This window comes from Macaca mulatta, chromosome 11 (genome assembly GCF_049350105.2).
Source record: "Macaca mulatta isolate MMU2019108-1 chromosome 11, T2T-MMU8v2.0, whole genome shotgun sequence".
Taxonomy (NCBI): domain Eukaryota; kingdom Metazoa; phylum Chordata; class Mammalia; order Primates; family Cercopithecidae; genus Macaca; species Macaca mulatta.
The window spans coordinates 48,926,374-48,949,781 of NC_133416.1; the positions used below are offsets into that span (position 1 = coordinate 48,926,374).

General features: G+C 40.0%; 1 long non-coding RNA gene across 1 annotated transcript; it reads right to left on the bottom strand.

Moving 5' to 3' along the window:
* Nucleotides 1-1,482: 1,482 nt before the first annotated feature.
* LOC144332821 (uncharacterized) lies at nt 1,483-22,577 on the bottom strand. Its single transcript, XR_013400964.1, has 4 exons — nt 22,032-22,577; nt 19,940-20,001; nt 15,216-15,506; nt 1,483-5,898 (listed from the first exon to the last, which is right to left on the bottom strand). It is a non-coding gene; the product is annotated as an uncharacterized LOC144332821 (long non-coding RNA).
* Nucleotides 22,578-23,408: the final 831 nt, after the last annotated feature.

A 23,408-nucleotide genomic window follows, 5' to 3' on the forward strand; every position in this document is an offset into this window, starting at 1 on the left:
GCTTCTAAGCTGTAACAATGGCCCCAGAAGCGTTCCAGCTCTGAGGAGCCTTGTTTGTATTTCTTCATCATCTTATTCACCAGCTAATTTCCAACCCTCCGTTTCATTTCATGCAGTGTCGATCCAGTGCAGGACGGACAGGATAGCTGGGTGCCCTCGAACCACGCAATGAGGCCACGCAGCGAGGCATTATGCTTCCCTTCCCTTTGACTCCTTCTTGGTCCCCTACCTGCTTCACAGCTACCTAAACTCCATTACATGCCATCTGGCTATTTGCCGCCGCCGCTTTAGTCATTAAAGAGGAGGGAAAGAGCACCCTTGGCTGCACAATGAAGTTATCCATCGCCTCAGTTCAACACACAGGCAGACTTTTCTTCCTTCTGAATACCTAGTTTTATCTGTGACTAAGAGGTCTGAAATTTTACTACTCAACCCACTAACTTTTGCATTGCATCAAAGGGAAGGTCAGTAATCTTCTTGACAGAAGATTTAAAACATAAGGAGCTTAGCATTCCGGTCTAGGAACTTAACCCTGGTGCCCTCCCAGTGCGCTGCTAATGGAGCTCGATTTCAGTTTCCAGCTGGCTTTTCAAAAAAGCTGATGAGGCCAGAAAGGCTCCTCCACTCTCCCCCTCCCACCGCACCCCGCTGTGACTAGGCCTTTTACACATCTCCAAACAAGACGAGCGAGCAAGCTCTTCCTGGTGAAATGGAGGACTGCAGCAGGCATCCCAGCTCAGTTTTGTGAACTCTTGATCAGAGTAATTTCCAAATACATCACTGTCAGTACACACTTCGAGCCTGCCATCAAGGAGCCCAGAAATTGGATTGCCACCTTATTCCTTTCTAAAGGTGAAACAAGCCGTTTAAAAAAAAAGTAGTTATATTTTATTATATTGTTTCATATGAATAAATGAATTATATGTAAGCATTTTTCACACTTTAAAGAACATAACATTTCTGTTTCTAAAATGTACATGCATACATTTGTTTAAAAATAGCTGCCTTCATTATCATAATGATTTTTTTCCTCCTGTGTTCAAGAGCTCAGGGAATTAGTGGTAAATGTAAATGTAATCAAGGGCACCACCATGCTTTTAATTTGGCAAATAAAAACCATTTATATCTCCCATCATTGTGGCAGGACGAGTCAGTTCTATTACCAAAAGAAGCTTAGAAGTAATGTGATTTCCATCTGACTTTTTTTTTTATGTTTATGTCTTGGCTGAATAAAAATCTTGCTCTTAATTTCAAATGTTGGGGTACAGTTATGAGGAAATGAAATATTATTGGAACTACCTTTCTGGGAGACAATCTGCCAAAATATATCAAAAACATAAAAATGTGAATATCCTTTGACCCAGAAATCCCACTTCTTTAAATTTACCCTAATACAGTGGTACTAATAGGAAGAGATGCATGTTCACTGTGTGGCTGTTTACAAAGCACACACACAAAAGAAAAGATCTTAAACATCTAATAAAAGGCAACTAGTTGAATATATTATGGTATGCAAATAAAATTTAAAACAACTATTTAGGGTGGTATGTGGAGACACAGGAGGAGAAAAATTAAAAAATAAAAAACAAGACGACTATAATAATTGTGTGACTAGGATATTTGAAATGTTGTTAAATATAAGTACATAGAAGTTATTTAAAAAATTATTCATTCAACAAAGATTCATCAAATACTAAGTGACAGATATTACTCTATAGCAGAGGTCAGAAAATGTTTCCCAGCCAGGTGCAGTGGCTCACGCCTATAATCCCAGCACTTTGGGAGGCCGAGACAGGCCTGAGGGCCTCAGGATTACCTGAGGTCAGGAGTTCAAGACCAGCCTGGCCAACATGGTGAAACCTCGTCTCTACTAAAAGTACAAAAATTAGACGGGTGTGGTGACAGCCTCCTGCAATCCCAGCTACTCCGGAAGCTGAGGCAGGAGAATCACTGAACCCAGGAGTTGGAGGTTGTAGTGAGCCGAGATCACACCACTGCCCTCCAGCCTGGGTGACAGAGTAAGGCCCTATCTCAAAAAAAAAGAGAAAATAATGTTTTCCATGGAAGTCCACATAGTAAATACTTTAGGCTTTGTAGGCCACAAGGCCCCTATGCAGTTGCTCAACTCTGCCACTGTCATATGAAAACAGCCACAGGTGATGTGTAAATAAATGGGTGCAGCTGTGTTCCAACAAAGCTTTACTTACAAAAACTAGGCTGCTGGATGCATTCAGCTCCTGGCAGTTAGTTTGCTGACCCCTGTTCTGGACAAGTGAAATATACAAGTGAAACAAAACATGCAAAAAGCTCTGACCCAATGGATCTTACATTCTATAGCTATCTGTATATCTGTGTGCATATATGAATATGACTGAATAGATGCACACTGATCATTGATTGAGCAAATCTCTGGAGATTGTGCCAGACACTATGCTGTAATTGTTAATGATTTGGTGGTTAAACAAAAGAGACTTGGTCCCTGCCTTCAGAAAGTTCATGATATGGTACAGAAAACAGATAAGAAAGCAAATAAAAAGAATAAAGTTTGTTAAAATTGATAAAAAATAGAATTATTAACATGGTTATCTCTGGATATTGAAATATTTAATGAGTGCGTCTTTATTCTTTTTTACTATTCCTCTATTGTTTGATGTTTTTATAATAAGTATGTATTACCGTTTGAAAGAATGGCATTAGTCTCAAAAAGTTGTCAGCAATGAAAATGATAAAAGCTTAATTTGTATTTTCTTTTTAACGTGTAATCCTGATGAATATAGAACAGTAAATGATCTCTATATTTTTTATTGTAATTTGTTTTGTCTTTGAAACTATCTAGAATAAAAGGTCTTACTCTTCTCTAAATAAATAACAAAACTCCTCTTTGGTATATGGATGAGGGTCTTAGGGACTGAAGAATTCTCATTCTTCTCCATTCACTTACGAATTTCAAGTATAAAACAGAGTGCTTAAGGAAGTATAGGAGACCAATTTTCCCAAAGGTTGGTAACACTTTGAGGTTACTGCCCCCTCTTGAAAAATTTTTTTGTTTGCTTTTATTTTGAAAGGGAAGTCTGCAGTGTAAAATGGGGTTTTACCCAAAGAGAGGTCTGGCCCTTGTCCTCAGCTTCTGGGAAGTCATCTGTGTCATACCCAGTGGACACACCTAACAGTCTTAGGTTGGAGGCTGGCCATGCCAACAAGACCAACCATGTGTTTTAAGGTGGCAGCTTTGGGTCGTATTGTGTCAGTCCACCCGGTGACCAACTTCAACCACATGGGCAGTCAGTCATTCACTCATGCCTATGTAATGAAGCCCCAATATCCCGTGGCCACCAAGGCTCATGTGAGCTTCCCTGGTTGGCAATACTCCATGTATATTGTCACACATTGACACTAGGAGGGCAATACATGCTGAGGACAACAAAACCTTCATGATTGGAACCCCCAAACTCTGCTCCATAGGTCTCTTTCTCTGGCTGATTTTAACCTGTATCCTTTCCTGTAATAAACCATAACCACGAGTATTGTCAGTTTCAGTGAGTGCTGTGAGACTTTCTATTGAATTATGGAACCAGGGGATGGTTTAGGGAACCCCCTAAACTTGCAGTTGGCATCAGATGTGAGGGTGGTCCTGTGGAGAACTCAGACGTTTCAGTTTGGCTAACTCCCTGTAGGGAGCATTAGGAGGACACAGAAGAGAACATGTTGGTGTAACTTCTGCTCTCCATTTGCCAGGAGACTTCATGCTTCTTTTATCCACTGCTTCCTCTGAATTTCAAATATCATTCATCAGGTTTTGCAGAAGGAATAACTACGTAGAACTTGCAGATTTCACAAATATGCACAGCTGTCCTAAAGAAAGGTGTACCTTTAGGGCACATTTACAAATATTTTCATACTTTATATGTAACTATGCCTTAGAAAAATTTACATGCAGTCTTCTAAGATATCAGAAGCAAATAAGGACACAAAACTCAAGTCAGTGCATTTCCTTAATGTAAAGAATGCAAATTTTGCCAAAATATTGGGCTAACAGTTTTTTTGTGAGTCAGAAAAAAACGTGTTTCATTTATTTCTGATTTGTTCCTTTAAAAAAAAAAGCTTTCTAGAACCTCAGAATTTAGATACATTCCTTTTTATTCTTCAAGAGACACAAAGACTACATCTTTGTGAAAGTTTAGATGTGTGTGCATGTCTGTCTTCCGAATGATTGACATTCTGGGTACAGTCAGTAACTTCCACTGAAGGTTTCTTGGGGGCAACCTTGGGCTTTTCTAGTTCATTAATCTTTTAGGTATGAAAACCTGAGACAATCCCTAAAGCTTAAACTAGCATTTCCTTAAAAATTACCCTAGTGGCTATGCCAGTCAGATGTGGGTGTATCACAAATCCTAGGTCACCCAGCCCATAATTTCTTTAATATCAAAAAATAAACCAGGAAAATTAACATTGTGAACCTCCATCAATTATTTAGGCTGGAATGCAAAAGTATTTCAGCTGCATAAGTCATCTGTTATTCACTTTAAAGGCTTGAATGCAGGAGAGACTCCACCTGTAAAAACTCAGTCTAGTTCTGAGCTTGTCCTTGACGCCAAGTTCCAGGGCCTCGCACTTGAAAAGATCAGGTGAAATTCAATTATGAAGTTGTGTCTGACTTTTTGAAGTGTAAATCCATTGCACTTGAAAATGGCAAGTGTAAAATCCATTCTTAAAAAGCACTTGACATTTTCACATACAGCTTTACAGCTATGGAAATGTGAGGAGGCTCACAAGAGATGGCCAAGAGTGGATTACAAAAAAAAGAGAAAGAAAAAGAAAAGAAAAAAAAGAAAAGAGGGAAGGAGGGAAGGAAGGAAGGAAGGAAGGAAGGAAGGAAGGAAGGAAGGAAGGAAGGAAGGAAGGAAGGAAAGAAAGAAAGAAAGAAAGAAAGAAAGAAAGAAAGAAAGAAAGAAAGAAAGAAAGAAAGAAAGAAAGAAAGAAAGAAAGAAACAAAGAAACAAAGAAAGAAACAAAGAAAGAAACAAAGAAAGAAACAAAGAAAGAGAGAAAGGTTTTAATTCTTGGTCAAGAGCAGAAATCTGATTTTTAGCTCTCTGTTTTGACTAGGAAATTAGGACTTCTTTAAAAGCTCTGCTTTGTAAAACTCATCTCTATGAGTTGATTTTTTTTTTTCTGGTAATGTTTAACTTCTGGTTTATATGCCTAATAGTGCATGCCTTTTCTCTTCATGAGGAGTTTGCAGGTTATCTCACTGTCTTTATTCTGTACTTGCAGGTTGAAGTCATAATATACATAAGGGGTTGGTAAACTTTTTCTGAAAAGGACCAGACAGTAAATATTTTTGGCTTTATGGGCCATATGGTCTCTGTCAACTCTGCTATTGTATCATGAAAGCAGTCATAGACAATATGTAAACAAATGAACTTGGCTGTCTTCCAATAAAACTTTATCTGTGAACACTGAAATTTAAATTTTATATAATGCTCATGTGCCATAAAATATTACTCTTCTTTTGATTATTCTTCAACCATTTTTTTTTAAATAAAAGCCATTCTTGGCTGGCAGGCTTTATAAAAACAGTCAGTGGGCTGGATTTGACCCCCAGGCCACAGTTTGCCAACTCTGATACAGATGGCAAAAATTATTTGACAAAATAAAGCATAAATGACAATGTACATGTTCTGAAGTTTTACACAATTCTGTGGAAAGGATCTATTGGGGATCCTCAATATCTCTAAGCACCAATAAGCCAACAAGTCCACTTGATCCTATCAGTGGTTCAACAGGAAGTCAGAGAATCAGTGGTCCAGTCTTCCCTGACGCTCACTGGACTGCAGTGCCTCCGCCCAGGAGATGCAGCCTTATCCAAGATCTTTACACCAGCAGCAGCAGCATCACCTGGGAGGGAATTAAAAATGCAAGAAAATCAGCCTCTGCTCCCAAACTTTCGGAGTCACAATCTGCATTTTAGTGAAAGAAGCCAGAACATGAAAGGTCACGTATTCTATGACTTTATTTATCTGAAGCATCAAGACCAGGCAAATCCATGGCAACAGAAAGCAGATGGGTGGTGGTCAGGAGCTGAGGGCAAGGGAGGAATGAGGAGTGACTGCTTGATGGACATAGAGATTCCTTGAAGAAAAACATGTCTTGGAACTGAATAGAGGTGATGGTTGCACAACACTGTAAATATATTAAATGCCATGGAGTTGTGCACTTTAAAATGGTTAATGATTACTTTTATGTTATGTGAATTTTACCTCTATAAAAAAATACCAAAAGAACTATACCTTAAGATCCCCAGGTGATTCACATGCACAGTGAAGTGTGAGAAACAATCTCTCTATTAGATGCAGTATCAGGGATTTTCAGTCTGGCTTACAGAAACATTGGTTTTTACCATAAAGTAGCAAAACTCCACTCATTAATACTAAAGCATCTAGTATTACAATATTAATGATTATCTAAATATTGTGGATACATTGTCTTAAATCTTCGGCATAGAAAATGTTAAAATTGCCTCACTTTTTACACTCTTTTTTCCCAAATTTTTCTGCATATTCAATAGGGAAATTGCTAATGACAATAAGCTATCAAATGTGCTTCATTCATTAAATTTGAGTTTGTGCGATTTGTTTCTTGTTCCAAAAACTGTTCCCTAGCACCACCTATTTCTTTCTATGACTTATTCAACTGTAACATGCTTTGATTTTTTTTAACTTTCACCGATTAACTCTCCAGAAGACATGTTACCCTGCTTGATATTCAGTATATATTTTCTGGTGACAGCTTTATGGTACAATTAAATTTCATACGTTTTTTCAGCCTTCCCTGAATATGCATTAGAAAGCCAGCCATCATAATTCTAAGCCAATTGGCTTGATTTGCTTATTTAAGCCCACATCTCATAGGCCTGCTACATTTCCATACATTCCATCCCCATCTGCACTCCATCCACCTGCCCAAAGTTATTGACCATGCTGACAGTGAAGGAAACCACAGGGCCTTGACAGTCAAAATATAATTTCCATTAGAAAGCCCTTTAAAAAGTACTCGGGACTTTAAGATGCCAAACGGTACAGTGATGTCAGTTTAAACCAGGTCACAGAAGAAGCTGAAAATTGATTATCAACAGCAGACTGAACAGCACTTTTCAAAAGTGTTATCAGCATTTACAATAAGAAATTGTTATCACAACTTGGCGTATGAGAAAAAAACCCTGATGTTTAGATGGACTAAGTAACTTAATAAGGCTCATTTGGATGCAAAAATAAATGAGCATCAAGTTAGCATTAACTTTTAATGCTTGCCATTTTATGTTAATTCACATTTTTAAATTATGGCTGATACTTTGCAATCAGTCTATGGCTAATTATATCTCCCACATGTAAATCTGATGGAGTGCTGGAACCAAAGAACAACAAAAAATATCCAACAAAGACCTTATAGATTCAGAACCATTCACGTGCCTCTGTTAACTGGAAAAATCCAGCCTGCACAGAAAACCGCAAGCTCTGAACTTCAGTCACCAGTGTTTTCCAAAGATCAAAGCTTAGCTTGCTTAACCATGAAAACCATATTGATGTATCCTGTTTGCAGGTGTTTTTCCTGATATTTTTCCATGTAACTGATAGCTGTATCCTAAGACAAGATTTAGGTGCTGAGTAGATGCAGACTGGACTTGTAGGAAACCTCCAAGCTAAAATCATCTAAATAAGGAGGAATCAGGAGTCAAATACGTTCTTTCACCTAACACTAAGAGTCTACATGCTCTTCAACTCCAGACACAAGGATTCTTCCAGTAACAAAAAGGATATCCAGATTCAATTCTTTTCATGAAGATGTATTCTAATGTACAGTCTTATCAGAAGCTTAGATTTTAGTAACACAAAAAATAAAAACTACCATTTAATGACAGTCTACCCTGAGCCAGGCGCTTTGTAAATGCTACTTTTCTTGTTCTTCACAATAACCCCTCATGAGAAAACTGAAAGTCATCTGATCAAAGTTACAAAGCTAGTAAATGATCAAAGGAGAGTTTTCTAATTTAGGAGTTAAGTAGGTCTGGGTTATTCAAATCCAGATGCATATAACAAATATTTATGTGTTCACTAATCACTAGCTGTAAGAATCCAACTTCTGTGCTCCATGAATGAAGACACTAAGGTCCAGAGAGGTTAAGCAACTTGTCTGAGTTTACACAGCCAACTAGTGGCAAATTCGGCACCAGAGCCTGATCTTCTCTCTGCTCAGCCATCATTTGTCCTCCACCTCAGGGCACAGATCTTTAACGTACATGTGAGTCACTTGGGGATCTAGTTACAATGTAGGTTCTGATTCAGTAGGCCCGGGAGGGGCCCGAAATTCTGAATTTCTATCAAACAAATAAAGTAACTATGGGGCCCAGGACCAATGTTACACACCACACTCCCATCATCACTGGTAGAAATCAGAAACCTGGAGATGTGCTTTAGGATTTCAATTTGGAGAAATGATTATGTAAAATAATGTTTATGCACCACTAGACTGACAAACTCCTCCCAATTTGCCTGGGATTTTTCCTAGTTTTAGCATTGAAAGTCCCACCTTCCGGGAAATCCCTCAATCCCTCAATTCCTGGCTAACTGAGATAGTCAATCACTGTATCCTCAACTGCTTTACATGCCATGTGTTAGTTAACACAGCATTAAATGTGGAAGAAAATACGCAACATGAGTTAGGAAGAGAGGAGGCAAAGGGTGAGAGGGCCTAAGAGACCGAAGGCAGGGTCGGCTGCATGAGTGTGCATTGGTACAATTACACAGAGACTTGAACTCAGAAGGGCTCAAGGCTCGCTTTAATGCTCTGCTACTGCTGTCTTGAAATTCTTAATGTTTTCATTGACATATAACTTACATACCATAAAAATCACCCTTTACAGTGTGCAATCCATCTTTTTTTAGTATATTCAGAAGGTTGTGCAACTATCTTATTTCAGAACCCTTTCATCACTCCAGATGGAAATCCTGTACCCATTAGCAGTCACTCCCCACTCCACCATTCCCCCAGACCCTGGAAACCACTAATCTACTTTAGGCCTCTATAGATTTGCCAATTTGGGGCATCTCATATAAAGGTAATCTCACAATATGTGGCCTTTTGTATCTGGTTTCTCTCACTTAGCATAATGTTTTCAGGCGTCATATGCCTTGTAGCATGTATCCGCACTTCATTACTTTTTGTTGCTGAATAATATTCCATTGTATGGATACAATGTATACAATATCCCATTGCATAGCTATGCCACATTGTGTTTGTTCATTCATCAGTTAATGGACATGAGGTTGTTTGTACTTTTGGCTATAATAAATAATGCTATTATGAACATCCATGTACAGGTCTTTATGTAAACATATGTTTTCAATTCTCTCAGGTCTGTACCTAAGAGCAGAATTGCTGGATCATATGGTAACTCAGTTTAGCTTTTAAGGAACTGCTGGATTCTTTTCCAAAGTGTCCACATCACTTTGCATTCCAACCAGCAGTGTATGAGAGCATGAAATTCTTAATAATCTCATTTTTCATTTCACCCTGAACCCAGCAAGTTAGGTAGCTGAGCAAAATAACTGTAAAAGTTATTTTATAGTTATTTATAGAGGTACAAGCACCTCTGACCCTAGGAACCACAGTCCCTCCTTGTTTTCTACAGAGACCAAAAAAAAGGGGTGTAGGAAGAAGGGGAAGAAACCCACCCCTTTCTGACATATCTATCAGATACCCTGGAGGAACTAAGTCAAGGTTATTCTCAGAGGAGATCTACTAAGATTTCAATTCACCGGCTTCACTAAGCCTCCCCTGCTTCCCCACCCCACCCAAGCCTTTCCCTCTCCCACTCCTTCAGCTTGGATTCCTTCAAGTGCAAAGGAACCAAGTCTTTCATTATTCATTCAACTACCCTCTGTGATTTGCCTGCCAGGAACTGAGCTAGATGCTTGGGCTACAGAGGCTCAGAGCCCAAGGATTCACAAAGCTTGTATTTATAAAAGGCTTGAATTCAAAGGACTGGTTTGGTTTACCATATCTATTACAATTCATTCACATTAAATTAACATTCTGTGTATTAACAAATACAATGGATACAAAACCAATTTCTGATGGAAAAAAAAAGTATAGAGTTCTTTAAGTCAGAAACAGGGCAGCCTGTCAAAGGGTAACAGAAAGTAAAAGGTGGAGAAAGAGAACTTTGAAACATTTTATAAATTTGCCAAGGGGTAGCCTTGTTCGCTTACATCTGGGCAGGGCTAAAACCACTCTGCTCAGTTTTGTTTTGTTTTTTTGTCTTACCAATGCCTAGAGGCAGTACTATCTGGCTTGATTTATGAAGGAGATTGGAGCATATTTATTTCAACACTGCCTCTTTCCCTAAAGATTTGTTAATTGAGGTATCACCTTTCAAGAATCATTGAGTAAAACTAATATATTACATTACATGTTTCTGATTTCCACCAGAGCAATTCTTTCACAATGTATATTAAAGGGAAGACCTCGCTCTTGAGTATGCCAAATAGAAAGCAGTTCATTCAGGAGCAAACTAGAAGAAGTTGATTTCCCTAATTTACACACTGGAATTAGACTTTACTTCATTTCTTTATCCTATTTCTAGAAGTGAAATTATAAATTTCTCCTGACAGGTTGGCACAGATTAGTTTTAAGTGCACATAATTCAGTTTTCTTTGGGTTGTCTTTGGCCAGCGTTCAGCATAAGTCCATCAAATAACTTTGTAACACCCAAGATTGTATACTTAACCCTTTTTAATATTTTAAGACAGTTACTTCATATCTAGAAAGATTATAAAATAACCTAGTAATAAATACCACAGTTTCTTGGACACAGAGAAATTTGGGAAAGTGGAAATGCCAGCCCTTAGGTATTTTTATGGTTCTGAGAGTCCAACAAAAATCAAATGATACATCTGCACAAGCCAACAACAACAACAAAACGTTTATCTGCTTTTGGCAACAATTGTACCAACTCACATTCATCAGACATCTGATTGACAATCACATGTTGTTATTTAATAAAATATTATTTATTGCTTAATAAAGTCATTTTGGAGACAAAATATCTTAAAGCCTGAGTACGTGTGAGAAGTGTCAATTAAGAAACAGGTCCTTGGTATTGAAAAGTCTGGGGAAACCCGGAATAGATGATAAAACCTCAGAAAATTCTGTTCCATTTGCACCCATTGCTTTTGAATGGAAAGCTATTCAGCAACTGGTATTTCTTCTGTCTTATCCTTGATCACAGGTCTCCCTCCACCCCATCACTCCCACCTATGAACTAAAACCAAACACACCAGAGAAATAGGATTTTCAGGGCAGGTTCTCTTTGCACATTAAACAATCAAAGTGACTTGTTGCCTGTCATCCCAGCCACCCAAGAACCTGAGACAGGAAGATTGCTTGAGCCTAGGAGTTCAAGGCTGCAGTGAGCTAGGATCACGCCACTGTATTCCCCATTGGGCAACAGAGTGAGATCCTGTCTCAAAACAAAAATTATTAGCATTGTTGATATATTTTTATGGCAACACCAGCCTAGAGTTAATCTTTGGATGTTAGTGACAACCATTTTCTCTCTGCTAACTGGAGGGGCTTTTACCCAGCATGAAAGCCCACTAAAATCCACATGGGCACCCCTGCTCCAGAGAAGGTTTGAGCAAGAACATCTCTGGTTAACATACCCCTTATCTATTGGGATGTTTGAGGAACAACCAGCTTATCCAATACCATGAAAATGGCCATGCTGCCCAAAGTGCTTTATAGGTTCAATGCTATCCCCATTAAACTACCATTGACATTCTTCACAGAATTAGAAAAAACTACTTTAAATTTCATATGAAACCAAAAAGAGAGCCCACATAGCAAAGACAATCCTAAGCAAAAAGAAAAAAGCTGGAGGTATCACACTACCTGACTTCAAACTATACTATAAGGCTACAGTAACAAAAACAGCATGGTACTGGTACCAAAACAGATACATAGACCAATGGAACAGAATAGAGTCCTCAGAAATAATGCCACACATCCACAACCATCTGATCTTCAATAAACCTGACAAAAACAAGCAATGGGGAAAGGATTCCCTATTTAATAAATGGTGTTGGGAAAATTGGCTAGCCATATGCAGAAAACTGAAACTGGACCCCTTCCTTACAACTTATACAAAAATTAACTCAAGATGGATTAAAGATTTAAATGTAAGACCTAAAACCATAAAAACCCTAGAAGAAAACCAAGGCAATACCATTCAGGACATAGGCATGGGCAAGGACTTCATGTCTAAAACACCAAAAGCAATGGCAACAAAAGCCAAAATTGACAAATGAGATCTAATTAAACTAAGGAGCTTCTGCACAGCAAAAGAAACTATCACCAGAGTGAACAGTTAACCTACAAACAGGGGAAAATTTTTGCAATCTGTCCATCTGACAAAAAGCTAATATCCAGAATCTACAAGGAACTTAAACAAAATTACAAGAAATAAACAAACAACTCCATCAAAAAGTGGGCAAAGGTTATCAACAGATACTTTTCAAAAGAAGACATTTATGCAGCCAATAAACATATGATAAAAAACTCATCATCACTGGTCATTAGAGAAATGCAAATCAAAACCACAATGAGATACCATCTCACGCCAGTTAGAATGGTGACTATTAAAAAGTCAGGAAACAACAGATGCTGGAGAGAATGTGGAGAAATAGGAACACTTTTACACTGTTGGTAGAAGTGTAAATTAGTTCAACCATTGTGGAAAACAGTGTGGCGATTCCTCAAGGATCTAGAACCAGAAATACCATTTGATTCAGCAATCCCATTACTGGGTATATAACCGAAGGATTATAAATCATTCTACTATAAAGACACATGCACATATATGTTTATTCCAGCACTGTTCACAATAGCAAAGACTTGGAACCAATCCAAATGCCCATCAGTGATAGACTGGATAAAGAAAATGTGGCATGTATACACCATAGAATAGTATGCAGCCATAAAAAAGGGTGAGTTCATGTCCTTTGCAGGGACATGGATGAAGCTGGAAACCATCATTCTCAACAAAGTAACACAAGAACAGAAAACCAAACACCACATATTCTCACTTATAAGTGAGAGTTGAACAATGAGAACACATGGACACAGGGAGGGGAACATCACACAACAAGGCCTGTTGGGGGTGAGGCCCAAGAAAGGGATAGCATTAGAAGAAATACCTAATGTAGATGAAGGGTTGATGGGTGCAGCAAACCACCATGGCACATGCATACCTATTTAACAAACCTGCACGTTCTGCACATGTACCCCAGAACTTAAAGTATAATATAAATAAATAAATATACAAAGAAATAAAATTTTTTAAAACACTTCCTGAACAGAGTCTTTACCAAAAGACTTCCATCATTTGTTAGAAGTGAATTCTAGATCAAACCCAGTGTTATCCTAAATTAAGTGTGAATTTGTATAGCAAAGTCAAAGAGAGATAGGAAAGAGGCAGGGATGGCCCATTCTCCCCACATAGAAAGCAAGTGAGCAATAGTTTCTTGTACTCTCTTTTAGTCAAGAGTGGATATAATAATAATGACAATAATGCACAAAACAAGTATTTCATTAATACTTTCTTTCAGAAAAAAAAAATGAAACGCTTCATAGGGTTCTGCACAAGCTAGGGTTGGCCTCTCACAGGGGGACTTAAGCTAACATAAACAAACTCATGTGGTTAGCTTTGTCTGAGCTGTGTTGGGAGTAAAACAGCTCTCCTCCCTCCCAAGCCAGGGGTGTCTGGCATATGTAGCTTCAGACACTGCAGAACTAAACAGAATAGAACAAAATGGATGCTGTGATTTGTACATTCTGTTTATTTCAGTTAGTAAATATAGTTACCATGAGCCATAAATACATGTTATTCACATCCTACATTTTAAAAATATTTTTCTTTATTCCATAGGCAATGAAAAGCCATGAAAGTTTTCTGAACAAGCAAATGATATTGTCGAACTTATGCATAGGAAGACAACTCTGGTGGCTGTGGGAAGGATAAACAGGATGATGGAGAGACTGAGGGGCAGCCAGATAAGGAGCTCCTTGCTAAAGATGGTGCCAGGCCAAACCAGGGTAAAGATAGAAAGCTCAAGGGGGTGATAGATAAAAGAAACATTGCAAAGAATAAAAATCTCTAGCAGTTAGTTCCAAAGCTGTTCAGGATCTTGTGTTTCTACTTTCTTATCCCTGTTCACAGGTCTCCCTCCACCTCATCACTCCCACCTATGAACTCAAACCAAACACACCAGAGGGGTGGAAGAGGGAGAAGCAGAAATGATGCTGAAAAACCAGTTAGAGGAGAAAGATATGTATGGATAAGCTATAAAGTAAGAAGACATTCTGGGGTGATTTTACAGATGCCTGTGAATCCCTGCCCATGTGCCCCAGTGAATGGTGATTGACCATATGACCTGCTCAAATGGCTGGCTGTTACCTGCCTCCAGCCAAAAAGGGGAGAAGTAAGCCCATGGATACAGCACAGTAGAAAAAGCACAACGGTGGAGCTAATTGCCTGGGGTTTGAATACCTGTATCCACCCTTCTTTCCCCATCTCTGTGTGATCTGAGGCAAACCGTAACCCTCTCTGAGCCAGTGCTTCCTTGTCTGAAAATAAGGATAATACTGTCATTAGGATTGCTATGAAAATAGTCATACGCAGAACTGGCATGCATCAGGGGCCTCATAATTAGTAATGGTTATTATAAGCCACACAAATGTTTCTGTTCTGGGGCTCAGAGACAATGTATGACCTTTCCAGGTTTGCACAATATATCATTATAAAACCAGAACTCCAAGTCATGATGTCTACAGTATTCTTCCCCTGAGGCTATACTTCCAAAAACAAAGCCAGAGATGAGAGACACTTCCTCCTACATAGCTTCACGTTCTCTGTGTCCTGTGCATACTTTCTTTTGAGATCCTGAACAATGTCCAAGGCAAACCACTAAAGACTTTCATTCCCACTATCAAACACTCTTTTGCTTATACAGTGCTTATTATCATTTCCTTTAGCCCATGTAAAACTTTTTGTATGACATGATTTACAGCATTGTTTTATGTACCTATTGTGACACGACAAACTGCCTCAGAACTTACTAACTTGAAACAACAATTTGTTATTTTTCTCAGTTCGGTACCTTGGCTGGGCTCAGGTGGATGGTTCTTCTGTTTCACATGGCATCAGCTGGGATCACCCTTGCAGCTGCCTTTAGCTGGGAGCTCAGCTGGAAAGTCCAAGATGGCTTCACTCATACATGTGGTGAGTCTGTAGGTGTAACTGGAATAGCTGGGCACTCTCTTGGCTTCTCTCTCTACATATCTTTCAGTTGTCTTGCTCAATCTTCTTTCAAAGCAGCTGGCTCCCAAGAAGTGAAGCAGAAGTTGCCAGGCCCAGGCTCAGAAATCCAGAAGGTCACCTTCACTGCATTCTGTTGGTCCAAGCAAGTCACAAGGTCAGGTCAGGTGCAAAGAGGAAAACAGAGCCTACCTTTGGATGTGGACATCCTTCCACAAGGATAGGGAGAAATTGTTGGGAGGAAGTATTGGTGACCATCTTTGAAAGTATCCACCAGAAATATTATTTGTAAAATCTGGGCTTCAGAGTCCACAGAAAACTACTCAATTACGACTTTTTAGAAAATACATCATCCATTCACAAACAATAGTTATTTTGTGTAAACATTCTAACAACTTTTACCCTTGATTTCTTAGGAAACATTTATTTAAGGGTTGTAGTAGTTTGGATAATGACCTTCAAAAAGACATCCAAACCCCTAGAATCTGTGAATGTGACATTATTTGGAAAAAAAGTGAAGATGTAATTAAGAGTCTTGAGATAAGATCTAACTAGATTACCCAGGTAGATCCTAAACCCAATGACAAGTGTCCTAATAAGAGACAAAGAAGGAGAAAACACATAGAGGAAAGGTAACAAGAAGATGGAGGCAGAGGCTGGAGTGATGTAGCCTTACGTCAAGGAAGCCAGTGAATGCCTGAGGCCACTGGAAGATGAAAAGGCAAAAACGGATTCTCCTTTACAGGCTCCAGAGGAAGTATGGTCCTGCCAACACCTTGATCCAAGACTTCTGTCCTCCAGAACTTTGAGAGAATACATTGCTGTTGTTTCAGGCCACCTCGTTTTCTTTAATTTGTTATGGCAGCCATGAGAAACTAATATAAGTATCTTACCTCTTTATGATTAAGACTAAATGTTTGCCTCCCATTTAGGGATTGTGATTTATAAGGAAATGGCTGTAACTCTTGGCTCCTACTTCCCCACACACTCAGCAGAGGTATCGAGTAAGGGCTTTACCAGAAAACTCACCTCTGCCCAGGTCCTGAGCCAATCCTGACAGGAACACATAAGATGTTAGAAGTCTCTGCCTCGCCAGATCCTTCTGAAAACATTTTGCTGCTCACAGTTATCTGAGCCACAGCCCCTCCCTATATCACCTTCGCTCATTCCTGGGTGGACTCAGGCTTTGGGATCAGACACAGTTGAAGTTGCAACAGGATAACATGTAAATTATCAGAGCTCTTGTTTCCTTCTCAGTAAAATGGGATGATATCACCTTCCTCACAGATCTACTTCAAAAATTAAAGTTAACTAAAACACCTGGCATATAGTAGGACCTCAATAAATGGTGCCCATTATTACTACTACTTTTAAGCTGTATGCAGTTGCTTATCTGTTTCATATGAAAGGACACAAAGATAGATGTGTACCCACCCCCCACCCGCTACACCCTTGTTCTGCTCTCTAATCTTTGCACATACCAGAGATTTCGTAAGTTCTGTGAGTACCTGGTTTTCTGCACGTACCAGAGATTTTGTTTTGCACATACCAGAGATTTTGTAAGTTCTGAGGCAAGGTCACAAGACGTGTTTAAGTAAGATAAACTCTTGCTGCCATAAACCTGCTCTCCCGCCTCAAAGTTTGAACCAAAATATCAGAAATGGCAGGAACCAATCATAGTTAGCCAAATCGCCTTGTTCAAACACTAGCCAATCATATATCTGATTTGTATAATAACTCTATGCCCACTTTTCTTAGACTATATAACATTGTTCGGAGCTGAGTGGGGGAGCTCTCCTGCCCGTCTCGTTTCACGAGCGAGGGAGAGTTCCAGGTTCGAACCTGTAATAAAGATCCTTGCTGCTTAGCTTTGACTCTGGACTCTGGTGGTCTTCTTCGGGGAATAAACGGTCTGGGCATAACACATATACCTGATGCTCAGTGGGGCTGGAGCCATACTCTAAACCCCAATCTGATTAGCAAAGCCTCTGACCCCTTTCCTAACCTTTGCCAGCTAATTTGCCCCTCCCAAATCAGCTGCCCTCCGTGATCCTCCCACCTCAGCCTTCCAGGTAGCTGGAACTACAGGGATGCATTACCAACTCTGGCTAATTTTTGTATTTTTAGTAGAGAGAGGGTTTTGCCGTGTTGCCCAGGCTGGTCTAGAACTCCTGGGCTCAAGTGATCCTCCCGCCTCAGCCTCTCAAAATGCTGGGATTATAGCCATAAACCACCATGCCCAGCCCGGCTTCTGATTCCAACTTTCCCCTCCACACAGCTTTTATCCTCCAACAAACTTTTCACACTCCTAACTCTAGCTCCTCCTCACTGGACCCAGCTATCATCTATCCTACCACAGCGGTTCTCAAAAAAGTGTAGTCCCAAAACCAGCAAGCATCATCAGCATCACCTGGGAACGTATTAAAAATGCAGATCTCAGACCCTCACCCTAATCCAGACCTACTGACTCAGAAACTCTGAGGTGGTCAGGCCCAGCATCTGTATGTATGTAACAAGCCCTCTAGGAGACTCTGACGCACGCATTCTGAGAACTGCAGCCCTACTATATTTCAGTGAGAGTTCACATTACCTGATTGCCTCTGCAATAAATGAATCACCTGCCTGGGGTTCTGCAAGAGATGCTGCTAGCCCCCTCTGCAGACCACGCAAATAAAGAGGACTACATCATTTGCTGGGCAGCAAGACCTTGCCAAAACCCAAGGCAGCTTTCTTAATAGCTGACACACTGGATAGGCCCAGTTTCGGTCTCTCCAAACCCAGACTGTCACCAACCTGGCCACTCCACTGGAAGTAACATCAATGCAGTAAAGTTAACCGCAAGGTCAAAATCAGAGTTTGAACTGTAAAGGTACAATATTTGACATTTATTTTGCCAACTGCTTTCTACAGCATCTCAAGTGTTTAACAAATAATACCTTCTAATATTTAACTTTTCAGGGCTCATGGTGTATTTGATGCTTCATAGGATGTGATTCAGAGATCAACCTTATCCTGCTCTTAAATTCTGCATTTATCTTGCCAGGATCCCATGAGCTAGGCTGTAAAAGCAAACCATGTTGACAAAATTCGGAGCCTACTGTAAGCACCCAACTGCTGGGGTATTCCTTGCACTGACCCACCCTGGAGCCAATCTTCAGCCTCTTTGGCCCCTCCTTGTAATAGTACAAATAGATTTTGTTATTAAAGCTTCCTCCTTAATTACTGACATATGTGCAATTCAAGTTACTTTCTTGCAATTATGTTATTCAGCAATAATTGGATTTCTAGTTTTAATTGGACCGTAAATTAGCAATAGCTTTCATGAACACCATTACAGTGATTTCTAGCTACAGTTTTTGCTGCTTTTTGAGTACATTATATTTCAAACAGAATGAATCACCAGGAAAAGAAGTCACAGCTGCAGTGAACTCTTGCATGGGTTCATATTAATGATTACAAGTTGGGTGCTATGCTGTTGTAACTAAACATTTGCTACAACTACTGCCCACTGGGCATTGCTGTGTCATGAGGCTGCCTCCTGCCCAGGGTGAGAGCACACAATTGTGCTGGGATGAAGATCCAGCCACATGACTCGATATTTACTCAGCTAAATGGGGAAGAGAATCTTTTTCTTACCACCTGCTACTGCAGATAAACACTTGAAAATAAAACAAAAGAAAACCAAACTCTTCTTGAAAGCTGCTGAAATAAAAATTTTGCTGAAACTACCAAAAGCATAATCCCATTGCTATCTTCCTTTCCTAAAGGGACTATTCACTCAAATCAGTACAATAAATATTTGCTGAGCATTGGCAATGTGCTGGTTATTGAAAAGGATGCTAAGCTAGTAAGAGACAATAAAGTGATGTGGTTAAGAGCATGAGATTTGGAGTCAGGCCTCCTGGGTTAGAATTACAGCTCTGCTGCTTCTTGGCTGTGTGACCTCCCGCAAATTACTTACTCTTTCCATAGTTCTTTTTCCTTATTTGACAAATACACCGCACGGTTCTTGTCTGGATTAAATGACTTCCAACATTTAAAAAGGACTTTTTAAAGCACCTGGCACATGGTAAGCACTTACTTACTAAATGCTCATTGTTCTAGTTCAAGGTGATAAAGGCTTCATCTGTCTTGTCCATCACCGTATTCCCTAGCATCCAGAATAGTGACTGATTGACAGATGATAAGTGCTCAAGAGATGTCTTTTGTCTAATAGGGAAATCCTACACTACAGGAAGTGCCCAAAGAAGGGGGGGATTTAAAGAAGAGAGGAACTGGATCTAGTTTGGAAGTGTATCAGTCAGGGTCTTGGCAGGAAACAGAGCACATTCAAAAGGGATGATTAAAGAGCATTTCATGAAATAACTACTTAAAAATTTATGGAGGCAGATTAAGAGAAACAAACAAAAATGGTGAAGGATCACAGATTCAGCAAGAACAGAGAATTATTACCTCCTGTCTTAGTCCATTTTCATGCTGCTATAAAGAACTGCCAGAGACTGGGTAATTTATAAAGGTTTAACTGACTCACAGTTCTGCATGGCTAGGAGGCCTCAGGAAACTTACAATTGTGGTGGAAGGGGAAGCAAACATGTTCTTCTTCACATGATGGCAGGAAGGAGAAGTACCTAGCAAAGAGGGAAAAGTCCTTTATAAAACCATCAGATCTCATGAGAACTCACTCATTATCATGAGCACAGCAGCATGGGGGTAATGGTCCCCATGATTCAATTACCTCCCACCAGGTCCCTCCCACGACATGTGGGAATTATGGGAACTACAGTTCAAGGTGAAATTTGGGTGGGGACACAGTGAAACCATATCATAGCCCCAGACCCACAGGGGCCCAAAAGAGCTGTGGAGAGAGGCCCTGACAGGAGCAATGGCCTTCAGCAACAAGTATAGTCTCTGCTGACCTCCAGCCACCCAGGAGGGAAGCCAGAGGAATCAAGACCCTGACCTCTCTCTCATGTCCTCTGATCTTGTCCTGTGGGCCAAACCCAATTGGAAGCAATATATGTGATTATTTTTGCATTAACTAATAAATTATACACACACACACACACACACACACACACACACACAGGTATAGTAATGACCATAATTTTGAAGTGGAAATAAATGAAAATACTATTTTTATATATCTGCAAAACCAATAATGTAACGTGGGGAAAAAAAACCATGATTTTTACAGCCAACAAAGTTTCTTGGGGTTTGTTGCCTATATTTATAGTTGAAGAAAATGCTAAATTTCAGCTAGAAGTTAATGAAAATAAAGATGTAGGGTTTTTGTCTCCTCCAAGTTCATGCAATCCCTGAATTAAGTACCCCTGGCGTAGTCCTGTTACACCTGTTTTCATCTTCCCAATAGGCAGAGGCTACTGAAGGCAAAATTTACAGGGCTTCCCTAGAGAAGTGTTGATTCAGAAGGCCATTACTTTTCTCTTGAAGGGAGACTATGGTTGAGCTAATTAGATTTGCGGAGACTTTTCTGTGTCCCTGTAAAACCTAATACATAGTATGAGTGAGGTGGTCATGGATAACTTACGAAGACCATCTCATTAGCTTATAATTATTGCTCATAACATTTATGTATTCAGCAAATATGTACTGAGCATCTACTATGTGTCAGACACTGTTCTAGATACTACGGATACATCAGTGGACAAAATAGGTTTTTTAAAATATTCCTTGCTCTCATGAAGCTTAGATTGTAGTTGGGGTGAGTGGGTGAAGGTTCAGACAACAAACAAAAATAAATAATATAAATGGTATCATATGTAAAGAGGTGATAAGTACTCTGAAAAAATATAGAGAACATTTTAGGAAGTATAGGGAACCATGGGGAGGGTTGTAATTTTAAACGAGGTAACCAGAGTAAAGTTTATTATTAATAAGAATGTGAAGTTTGGCCATGCATGGTGGCTCATGCCTGTAATCCCAGCACTTTGGAAGGCCAAGATGGGTAGATTGCTTGAGTCCAGGAGTTCAAGATCAGCCTGAAAAACAGGGCAAAACTCCATCTGTACAAAAAATTAGCCGGGTGTGGGGGCACACACACCTGTACTCCCAGTCACTCAGAGGCTGAGGTGGATCACTTGAAGCCCAGGAGGTGGAGGTTGTAGTGAGTCATGATTGTGCCACTGCACTCCAGCCTAGGCAACAGAGCAAGACCCTCTCTCAAAAAAAAAAAAGCCAGGCACGGTGGCTCACGCCTGTAATCTCCACTTTAGGAGGCCCAGGTGAGGTGGGCGGGTCACCTGAGGTCAGGAGTTTGAGACCAGCCTGACCAACATGGAGAAACCCCATGTTTTAGTTTCTACTAAAAATACAAAATTAGCTGGGCATGGTGGTGCACACCTATAATCCCAGCTACTTGGGAGGCTGAGGCAGGAGAATTGCTTGAACCCAGGAGGCAGAGGTTGCAGTGAGCCAAGATTACGCCATTGTACTCCAGCCTGGGTGACAAGAGCGAAACTCTGAAAAAAAAAAAGGAAAGAGAGAGAGAGAGGGAGGGAGAGAGGGAGGGAGGGAGGGAGGGAGGGAGGAAGGAAGGAAGGAAGGAAGGGGAAGGAAGGAAGGAAGGAAGGTCAAGTTTAAGAAAAGACTTTAAGGAGGTGAGAACAATCATACTACCTTAACAAATGAGTTATCTCACCCAAAAGCAGCCACACATTCTTCTGTGTCAGTAGGAGCAGCACAAGAATGGATTTAAGAATCCTTGTCCCTGTCTTCTCTCTGAAAGTTGATGTTTTCTGGATGTGGTTTCTTCATCTCTGAAAGAGGAGAGCTGGACTAGGTCAACAATTACAGAACTATGACCAGCACACCCTTGGGTGGGGTGCATCCGGGGTGTTGGAGAGAGATGATATGAGAGAGGCTAAGTAGACAAAGATTTGAGTCACTTCCCCAACTTCAACCTTTGATCTGTTTTATACAATGGGGCCGTAAGTCAGATTTTGTTTTTAGAAAAAGTGTTTCCCTACAAACCAAAGGAAAAAAGTTTGAAAGCCATTAAGTAGTTATTGTAGATTTTCTTCCTTTTAAATAATTGTCATCATCCAAAAGAAAAATCATGACAATGTTGTCTACCGCTGCCTGCATCTTCACTTCTCACAGCTTGCCATGACTTCACTACTTCTTTTGGTTTTAATTCATTGCTGTCCACACAGAGGTATTTACAGTGATGATCATGAGTTTCAAAACAAGTCTAATGAAATGTGCATTTTCTTAGGATAGTGAGGTCCCAAAACAAACAAGCATTGATTTCAAGAACCAAATTACATAGCATCCAGGCGAGGAGGAGGCTGCCCGGGAGGGTAAAGGGTCTTGCGTCTCCTTGCCCTGCCAGCACCATGCTGCCCCAGCATCCCTACCTGCTCCACTAATGCATTCCCTATTAATTTTAATAAGGAAATATCTGATTATCCTCATTTAAAAGAGTCCTCCAACCTACACACACACACACACACACACGCTCACCCACAGGAATTTTCTAATAGGCAATAGATTATGGAACAGGGTCCCCTTCAGTCCGATGGCAGACATAGCACAGCCACATAACTGATTATATTGCTCTCCCCATAAATATTCTACCACCAAGGAAGAGATTTACGATATTGTATCTTCAGTTCAATTTTCAGAACGATTTACAGTTCACATACATCCAAAAACTTATTACCAACTGCATTATTTGAAAACAAAGCGATAACCTGCTATCCTCCAAGAGGACCAAAGGAGGCTTCAGCGGCACCTTCTATCTCTCTCCACACTCTCTCTGCCACTCCTATTACTATAATAAATATAACAAACATCTTAAGTGAAATTACAAAGCACACATGCTACATGGTGGGTAGTAGTCTATTAAGTGAAAAGCCTTCAGAGGACCACATATTTGTCTTACCTTGACAAGACTTTTCAAGAAACAGAGGGGCCTAAAGCAGAATTGTGCTGAGAAACAGTGAGTCCCTGGGAGCATATTCCTGCTGATAACAACCAGCTTTCGAAAATGTGACACCTAGCACAGAGGCTGAGT